This window comes from Pseudorca crassidens, chromosome 8 (genome assembly GCF_039906515.1).
Source record: "Pseudorca crassidens isolate mPseCra1 chromosome 8, mPseCra1.hap1, whole genome shotgun sequence".
Classification (NCBI taxonomy): domain Eukaryota; kingdom Metazoa; phylum Chordata; class Mammalia; order Artiodactyla; family Delphinidae; genus Pseudorca; species Pseudorca crassidens.
Window position 1 is genome coordinate 70896971 of NC_090303.1, and position 7323 is coordinate 70904293.

Here is a 7323-nt window from a genome sequence, read left to right on the forward strand (position 1 = left end):
AATTAAGTGTGAAATGTATGCTGAGTTATAAAGAGCGTAGAAATGACTTCGTGGCTAAAAAACGTACCCTACCACCCTGACTTGGGCCCTGATAGCTAGAAAGAGTCAAGCATTAAATCTGTATCTTCCAGACTTCCCTGGTGGCGCAGTGGTTAAGAATCCACCTGCCAATGCAGGGGACACAGGTTCGGGCCCTGGTCTGGGAAGATCCCACGTGCCGCGGGGCAACTAAGCCCATGCACCACAACTACTGAGCCTGCGCTCTAGAGCCCGTGAGCCACAACTACTGAGCCCACGTGCCACAACTACTGAAGCCCGCGCACTTAGAGCCTGTGCTCCGAAACGAGAAGCCACCACAATGAGAAGCCCGCGCACTACAATGAAGAGTAGCCCCCCGCTCACTGCAACTAGAGAAAGACTGCACGCAGCAACGAAGACCCAATGCAGCCGAAAAAATTAAAATAAATTAATTTTTAAAAAGTCTGTATCTTCCATCAACAGTTCAGCATTATGTTCCATTTTATACTGTAACCCATTTTCCTAAATTTCCTTCCATCCACTGCTCTTGAAAGAAGGAGTGGAGAGAGAGAGAGATGAAGGGCTTAGTATTCCTGTGGAACAGGTCTAAATTGAATGCTGTAATGGGAGATACCGGGGCCTGAACATCTTCAGCACAAGGACTGGGTCTCACAGAGATCATGATGAGAATGATTAAATGCTTTGGCAACCGCATGGTGCTGCAGAGAGCTGTTAGAAGGCGAGCTGGTCACCGGTGCTTGATCTTGACTTTCCCACTCTTCAGCCTTCCCCTAGAGGAGCTCAGTATTGTCCTGGCTTCTGAGAGGACCTACATTCTACATCCTGCTGACTCGCACATTTCTCTTTCTAAAAACAGGTACAAAGTTTATTTATTTTATTTTTTTATTAGCTATCTACTTTATACATATTAGTGTATACATGTCAATCCCAATCTCCCAATTCATCCCACCACCACCACCCTGCTTTCCCCCCTTGGTGTCCGTACGCTTGTTCTCTACATCTGTGTCTCTATTTCTGCCTTGCAAACTGGCTCACCTGTACCATTTTTCTAGATTCCTCATATATGCATTAATATACAATAGACTCCCACATTAAAAAAATTTTTTATTTATTTGGCTGTGTTGGGTCTTAGTTGCAGGCCTTAGTTGCTCCTCAGCATGTAGGATCTTAGTTCCCTGACCAGGGATCGAACCTTTGTCCCCTGCATTGGAAGGCAGATTCTTAACCACTGGACCACCAGGGAAGTCCTGACTCCCACATTTTTAATACCAACCCAAATCTCTCTTCTGAGCTGCAATTCCATATAATCTCGCTGCCTATTCAACATCTCAACTTGAATGTCTCTGGAGGCACAGGTTGCAACAGTGAACAAAAAAGCCAAAAAAGCTATCATCCTGGAACTCATATTCTAGCCCATATTCAAACATGTCCCAATGAAATCATATACCTTAAACCTATCCAAGCCATGCAGTTGCTGTGGTTAAAAAACCACATCTCATTAGCTTTACGTTTAAGGTATTTTTCCTCTTCAATACCAACACAATCATCCAAGAAATCCATCATTTCTCTCCTAGGCATCTATAAAAGGCCCCTAATAGTCCTCCGTCATCCACTTTTGTTCTCGGCACCCCCCACCACCACCACCACCAGCCATCTAAGTCATATGGTTACTTTGTTTCATTTTCCAGGAGTGATCCTTTTAAAGTACAAAGCTGATCATGGCAATCCCTTGCTTAAAAATACTTCAAATGCAACTTGAATAAAATTCAGAGCCTACTAGACTCAGCAGGATCTGGCTCCAGCTTTCTTTCGCAGCTTTCTCCCCTTTATGCTCTGAGTTCCAGACACAGTGACATTCTGTGAGTTCCTAACTAGGCCAAAATCCTTTTCACTCTAGTAACACACTTCTTCCGTTTGTCTCTGTTAACTCCTAATCATTATCAGATCTCAGGCTGAGCATCTTTTTTTTTTTTGCGGTACGCGGGCCTCTCACTGTTGTGGCCTCTCCCGTTGCGGAGCACAGGCTCCGGACGTGCAGGCTCAATGGCCATGGCTCACGGGCCTAGCTGCTCCGCGGCACGTGGGATCTTCCCGGACCGGGGCACGAACCCATGTCGCCTGCATCAGCAGGCGGAATCTCAACGACTGCGCCACCAGGGAAGCCCTGAGCATCATTTTTGCTAGCCTACAATTCCTGCCAGATTACCAGTCCCTTTATGCGTACATTTGTAGCATTGTTTTTTCTTATGCTTGCTAGCATTGTAATTAATTACTTGTGTGATGATCGGTTTAATGTCTCTCTTCACCATTAGGCTGTAAGCTCCATTAGGGTAGGAAATTTATCCATCTTTTACACCACAGAATTTCCAGTGATATCACAGTGAAAATAGTAGGCATTCATTGAATATGTGTTATATTTATTCAATACAAGGAAAGGCTACAACTCCTTCAAGTAAGCCAGTATTATAACAACTAATAAGAAATAAAAATTCATCGTTAAGAGGGTTATTATGGGAAAGGAAGGAATTCTACTGGACTAATTAGAAAAAACTTAAATAAAATTTTTATTTTCCGGATAAGAATAGTGAATTAATACAAAATGCTACAGGGGTAAATGAATGTTGATAATACATAACTGATAGGAACAAAGAAAGACATTGTAGCAGCTCCTACCTGGATAGAATGAGGAGGGAAATGTCATCAATGATGAGAAGTGACTTTTGTCTGTATAAAAGAAACTGAAGACCTCACAGTGATTATACATAGGACTTCTAGGGACCTTTCTGCACCAAATATCTTGGGAGCTATGATCTCTTGCATTCAGATATTCAGATGTGGTGGAATAGAGTTGCGTAGAGAATAGTATGAAATACTCAACTGGAGTGGGTAGGACCCTAAGCAGCTGGTATGTGGAGAAAGCAGAAAACACTGAATAGTTTGCCTGCAGGTAGATGCCTGTGATGACTTTTAAATCCGATTTAGGATGCATAGATATTTCATGAACTGAAAAGCTTTAAGGTTAGGAGTGGCCCTGTACTGGTTGCACGTGATTTTTCTCCTGCACAGAACTCCTGTTGACTTCAGATTTCAAGAGAACAGATTTGGGCCAAAATTACTTGCTGTGCAGTAACGATTTCATAATTGGAATATTATGTCTCAAGGTTTAGAACTTTCTAAATTATTCAAAAATCTTCTGAAATTTTTATTTTTCAGCTTCAAAGGATACAGTTCATTTTGTTTTGGGGAAGAGAACATGTATCTGTATTTCTGAGGCCTTGTTCTTTTATAAAAATAAATCAAGATAAATAGGTTTACATACTTGGGAACATGGGAACAACGTTTCTGTATTTTAATCCCAAAACGTTGAGTAAAACATTCAGTCTGCTCAGTGCCAAATATTACATCAGTAGACCGCGAAAGCACTTCAGATACTGAGCTCTTAGGTCAACTTTAAAAATAGTTGTGAAGTTTTAAGCTGCTTTTATTAATAAATTGCTTTTTTTTTTCAAAGACACCTTGATAATAATGCACTGTCACCTTTTCTCATTAATTAAGCTATGATAAGAGGATCTGAATTGACTTCTAGTTTCCTATTCCTCTAAAAGAACTAAGCTTGAACAAAGATGTATTTTCTTTGTCTTTCTCTTGTCTGGTCAGTCCTAACAATAAACAGAACTACTTTTTCTTTTCTTTTTTTTTTTAAAACATGTGACCATGCTGGACTGGCTTGTGTTGTTGGTGAAGGGGTCATGGAGCTAATAGTGTGAAGACACTTGGGGCCTGAGTTTGGGAAGAATACCCTCCCCTCCACATACATGCCTACTCCCGGCCCCCAAATCACCAACTATGCGAGAGCAGCTGGGACAGTGACTTGAGCGCCAGGGGTGGGACACATGAAACTCTGGGGCAGCAGGAGAGACCGTGTGTGTGCTAGGAGGGCCCAGAGGCCGCACAAATGACTCCAGTATAAGTCTCTGTATCTTCCACACAGGTCTGTATAAACATATAGAGAAGATGTTCGCCTTTTCCCCTTCTCTCTTCTGCTCTATGCTGCTTGCCACAGTTCCCGCTCCTTTTTCCACATGAGGGTGAAGGGAAGGGTTATGATGAGCAAGTCATCACTGAATTGCAATCAGACCCATATCTAGCAGCTTCTGGATCTTCTGCACTATTACAGGATTCTTCATGTGTCCGCTGAGTGCTTGGGGGTCCTTCTGCATCTGTTGCAGGATGAGCCACATGGCCAGGTCACTCATCTGCTGCACCTTGGCCATGGCCCATCGCTTCACATCTTCAGGGCTGTCATGTTGGTTGTACAGGACCATCATGTAGCCATGGTGAACATCTGCTACCTCCTTACAATGGAGTCCAGGTCTAGTGCCTTCTGGCAGACATCCATGGATTTTGTATGGTCCTTCATTGCTTCTCAGGGCAGCTGCTTTCCGTGTATAACCCTTGGTGAGGGTCAGTTCTAGCTGGATACACTCCTCACAGTCCTTGAGTGGCAGCTGAAACTCCAGGACTTTGATGAAGCAGGTAGCTCGACTGCTGTACAATTTGGTATCTCTTGGGTTCCTGTTTGATGGCTTCTGTATAGTGCTTCCTGGCCTGGGGATATTTCCAAAGCCAGGCCAGGGTTTATGTGGTCTAGCCACTCTTGCTCCTTCAGGATTTTCTCTGCCTGTTGGCATTTCTTGAGCACATCTGGGGTTCAGTGCTCTGCCAGAGATTTGTAGAAATGGATGGCATCCTTGTACTTTCCTTCTTTGAAATAGGCTCTGTCAATTTGACATAAGCTTTGGCAATCTGTCGAGGATAGTCTTCTTGTCTAGCCTCTCTTCAATGGCCTTCTCACAAAGCTCCTGTCATTCACTCTCGTCGCCCTTTGTGAAATACATGGCTGCTTGATTGGTCATGCGAGTCATGTTGGTGGGGTCCTGGCCGTTGCTTCTGTCATACTGTTTCAAGGCTGTGTCAAAGTCTTTTTGCTTACAGGCATCCTTCCCCAACTTTTTCTTTCAGTGCCTGCTTATTATTCCCTGGAATATCTTCTTCCATTGGCTCTGACTTGGTCTCCTTTTAGGGAGAAGGTGGTGGTGGAGGTGTCTCAACTTCTTCCTCCTCATCCGTACTGCCCAGATAGCCTCGAAGGAGACACTGAGGGTAGTCACGATCTGGGGATGTTGCAGTTTTTGCCCAGGTCAGACGGCCTGTTTGACATTGTTCTATCAGTTCCTGGTAGGTAGGATCCATGAGCAGTGTCCTTGACCTGGGATCACTCTCCAACTTCTGGTGCAGATCGGACATGTTGAAAGCATTCTTGAATTTCATCTCTGCTGACTGAGGCTCGATATTCTGTAAACCCTCTTTGAGCTGAGGATCGTTTGCTTCATGTTTTAAAACCTTGTCATAGGTTCGAGTGGCGGATTTAAATAAGTTTAAGAACTCAAGAGCTGCTGCTTTTTGGAAATATCCTTTGCCCCAGTCAGGTTTTAAGTCAATGGTTTTGCAACCATCCTCATAAGCCTTCTGGCGGTCTCTGTTCTTGGTGTAGAATGCTGAGCAATTGCTGGAGAGCACATGGGCCTGGGGGTCTGACTTAACTGCCTCAGAGCGGCACTGTAATCCACCATCCATGCTGCCAGCACTCAGGGCCTTATTGCCCTTCATTTTAGCTCATTTGCCTGCTCCATAGCCTGGCGGCAAACACCATTCAATAGACTTGATCTGCTCCCGGTTCGCAGCCTAGAAGTTGTTTTTTTTTTTTCTTTTTACATCTTTATTGGAGTATAATTGCTTTACAATGGTGTGTTAGTTTCTGCTTTATAACAAAGTGAATCAGTTATACATATACATATGTCCCCACATCTCTTCCCTCTTACTTCTCCCTCCCTCCCACCCTCCCTATCCCATCCCTCCAGGAGGTCACAAAGCACTGAGCTGATCTCCCTGCGCTATGCGGCTGCTTCCCACTAGCTATCTACCTTACATTTGGTAGTGTATATATGTTCATGCCTCACTCTCACTTTGTCACAGCTTACCCTTCCCCCTCCCCATATCCTCAAGTACGTTCTCTAGTAGGTCTGTGTCTTTATTCCTGTCTTACCCCTAGGTTCTTCATGACATTTTTTATTTTCTTAAATTCCATATATATGTGTTAGCATACGGTATTTGTCTTTTTCTTTCTGACTTACTTCACTCTGTATGACAGACTCTAGGTCCACCCACCTCATTACAAATAGCTCAATTTCGTTTCTTTTTATGGCTGAGTAATAGTCCATGGTATATATGTGCCACATCTTCTTTATCTATTCATCTGATGAAGGACACTTAGGTTGTTTCCATCTCCGGGCTATTGTAAATAGAGCTGCAATGAACATTTTGGTACATGACTCTTTTTGAATTATGGTTTTCTCAGGGTATATGCCCAGTAGTGGGATTGCTGGGTCATATGGTAGTTCTATTTGTAGTTTTTTAAGGAACCTCCATACTGTTCTCCACAGTGGCTGTATCAATTTACATTCCCACCAGCAGTGCAAGAGTGTTCCCTTTTCTCCACACCCTCTCCAGCATTTACTGTTTCTAGATTTTTTGATGATGGCCATTCTGACTGGTGTGAGATGATATCTCATTGTAGTTTTGATTTGCATTTCTCTAATGATTAATGAATTTGAGCATTCTTTCATGTGTTTGTTGGCAGTCTGTATATCTTCTTTGGAGAAATGTCTACTTAGGTCTTCTGCCCATTTTTGGATTGGGTTGTTTGTTTTTTTTGTTATTGAGCTGCATGAGCTGCTTGTAAATTTTGGAGATTAATCCTTTGTCAGTTGCTTCATTTGCAAATATTTTCTCCCATTTTGAGGGTTGTCTTTTTGTCTTGTTTATGGTTTCCTTTGCTGTGCAAAACCTTTGAAGTTTCATTAGGTCCCATTTGTTTACTTTTGTTTTTATTTCCATTTCTCTGGGAGATGGGTCCAAAAGGATCTTGCTGTGATTTATGTCATAGAGTGTCCTGCCTATGTTTTCCTCTAAGAGTTTGATAGTTTCTGGCCTTATATTTAGGTCTTTAATCCATTTTGAGCTTATTTTTGTGTATGATGTTAGGGGGTGATCTAATCTCATACTTTTACATGTACCTGTCCAGTTTTCCCAGCACCACTTATTGAAGAGGCTGTCCTTTCTCCTGTACATTCCTGCCTCCTTTATCAAAGATAAGGTGACCATATGTGCATGGGTTTATCTCTGGGCTTTCTATCCTGTTCCATTGATCTATCTTTCTGTTTT

At 42.9% G+C, this 7323-nt stretch overlaps 1 pseudogene; it reads right to left on the bottom strand.

The window, feature by feature from the left end:
• Nucleotides 1-4157: 4157 nt before the first annotated feature.
• On the bottom strand, nucleotides 4158-5732 carry LOC137228618 (stress-induced-phosphoprotein 1 pseudogene; annotated as a pseudogene).
• Between the last annotated feature and the right edge of the window lie 1591 nt (nucleotides 5733-7323).